The 2543-nt window shown below is 48.3% G+C and overlaps 1 protein-coding gene across 1 annotated transcript in view; it reads left to right on the top strand.

Annotated features, from left to right (window-relative positions):
• Positions 1–2131: 2131 nt before the first annotated feature.
• The window catches only part of SEPT8 (septin 8), a 19716-nt gene continuing 19304 nt past the window's right edge, over positions 2132–2543 (top strand). Inside the window, exon 1 of the mRNA XM_011951079.1 lies at positions 2132–2319. The gene's annotated coding sequence lies outside the window, so the exon portion shown is untranslated. The remainder of the gene's footprint in view (positions 2320–2543) is intronic.

The following is a 2543-nucleotide window of genomic DNA, read 5'->3' as shown; positions in this document are numbered from 1 at the left end:
AGTGTGTGTAGAGAGTCGCATAAGCCCTAGACTACCTACCTGGACAGTGTAAGAAAGGAAGACATTTCTATCTTGTTGAAGCAGCTGAATGTCATCCTAACTGATGCACGACCTGCACACACATACAGAAATGTCGTCTGTGATACCATTTGCATTGTACATTAGCGGGGAAAGATGAAACAACTGGTTTGGCATACACATACACAAATCGCCTAGATGTGAAGGAGTTAAAAAAAAAGTTTGATAAGAAAAATTATTCTCTTCTCACAAACACTGTATCTTTGTGAAGTTAGGGAAGGGTCTTTATTTTTAGAAGCCAAAGTAAAAACAATAAATAAAATAACAAGTACATTTGACAACATCAAAAATTTAAACTTCTACATGACAAAATAAAGTATAAACAAAAGTAAAAGACAAGCAAGAGGCCTGGAGGGCAGCATTTCCTGAAGCGAAGTCTTGTCACGTTCAAGTTCAGTGTGGTGCTGGGTATGTATGCAGGGTAGAGACGAGGGGCAACAAAGTGTGGGGAGAGCTGTATATTCCCCTTTCTTTTGCACAGAAAATGCATATTAGCTTATCAAAGGCTCTGAGGACTTCTACAGAACCCTGTCTGTGTGTGGAACTCAGCATTCCCCAGTTATTTGGCATTGGGACCAATCTTTTTGTGGTAAAAATCTATGAACTAACTTCTAGGTGTATACGAAACACTCAGAAATGCTGCCATAAGAAATAACACTTTGCCATGTGAGAAACGATCATTATATTCACCTTTTGAACCCTCATAGATAATTCTCACTCTTTTATAAGTTCTGACCAGCAGCAGCATAAAATGGGAAAGAAATTTCAGCATTGTGGAATAGGAGGAAATTCTCCTGTTTACTTCTACAGAGTACAGTGAATATATTCCAAGAGAAGGAAGTCACCTGTAGTCTGAGCTTTTCCTTCTCATAGCCACTGGCCAGGACTGTGAGAAGTACATGTTTTGAAATATTCCCAATTAGAGATAAAAGACCATTTTAAAGATAATTTAGGGCTAGTCCCAGAGTGTTGTAATGCAGAACTGCCATACCGATGTCAGTTGGTCGTGATTTCTTGTTAGTTATAGGAAAAGAAAAAGGCAACAGTAGAAACATCTAGGATGATCAATTCAGTATTGACCACACGCTCTCTGGGGTCTGACATTAAGGCCCTTATAGTCTAGGGAGGGAGATTTTATTTATACACTTTAAGTACAACTTAAAGCCCTTTACTTATGTTATTTAATCCTGTAACATAGGTGCTAAACTTGTTCTGTTTTTAGGACCAGGGAAGGGAGCCATAGTTAAGTAACTTGCCTAGCCAAGGTTAAAAAGCTAGCAGGATTCCAACCAGGAAGGTTTGCCATAGGTCCAGCTTCCCTAACCACTGCTCTGCCCTATTCCTTTTAGATAACTTTAATACAGCATGGGAAATAGCAGCACAGAGAGAGGAGCAAAATGAAAACATTGTCAGGAAGGTCCAGCGGGAAGCCAGTTCACGTTGGGGACAAGCTACACTTTGCCTGGGAGAGTGAGGAGGGGAAAGCCAAATCAGGCTGACGGGGTCAAACAGCAGAGCGGGGGCTCCTCTTAAGCCAGGTGTGCCAAGTCAAACGTGGTCTTTAGGCACCTCCAGCCAGCACAAGTTTCTGAGTCGGAGAAACAGGTCAGGTTGCTTCTCAGCATACTGGGGTGAGGGGTGTGTGTGGAGGGTGGACCAACCTGGGATTAGGCCAGTTGGGGGTAGGGGGTAAACCTTGCTATATTCCCAGCGAGAGCAGAGAGAAAGGCAGAGAGAAGAGGAAGAAACGGGATTTCAGAAGATTTGGGAGCTGCTTTTGTATGGATTGTAAGAAGGATACAGAACCCCCTGAGGTCTCCGACCCTGGCGTTAAGTGTTAATTTTCCGAACGTTTTGAGCAGTGGCATTAGCGGAGAGAACGTGCACCCATTGGGAGCGGTCGGCCTCTTCGCACAACGGTGGGGCTCCATTAAGACGTTGTCCCAAGCCCTTGGGACAGGCAGGGTGATGGACACTTGTAATCTGATGCCTTGACCGTCGAGCTCCGCTTTTCTATTGCACGAATCCCAGCCTAAACTGCGCATCCTGCTCGTTGGTTGCACAAGGAGCCGAAGGCTAGTGCCTTGCCCGGGAAGGCCGCCTGGCCGGACGCGCGGGTCCCGCCCGGGTTCCCGCCCTAGCTCCGGCCGGAGCATCAGGTGGGGCCCAAGACCCCCGCAGACTAGGCTGCTGCGGCCTCTCCCGGATCCGACGGGCCGCCCGCAGCTCGTCCACACTCTGGCTGGTGGTCCCAGCACGTTTGCAGGCTCCAGCGGGTGGAGACGGCTTGGTGGGGGAGACCTCTAGGTCCCTCACGGGAAAGGCTTCTCAGCGCGCAGACCCAGGAGACTCCCACCCCAGCTCTGCCCCAGGCTCACAGGGACACGCAGCGGCCCGCCGGGCACCGGCCCCGAGCCCCCCGACACTGCCGTCCCGGTTCCCCAACGCGCGGACTACAAGTCCCA

The sequence above is a fragment of the Colobus angolensis genome, unplaced genomic scaffold, assembly GCF_000951035.1.
Source record: "Colobus angolensis palliatus isolate OR3802 unplaced genomic scaffold, Cang.pa_1.0 Scaffold314, whole genome shotgun sequence".
Classification (NCBI taxonomy): domain Eukaryota; kingdom Metazoa; phylum Chordata; class Mammalia; order Primates; family Cercopithecidae; genus Colobus; species Colobus angolensis.
This window is presented reverse-complemented; position numbering and strand designations above follow the sequence as displayed.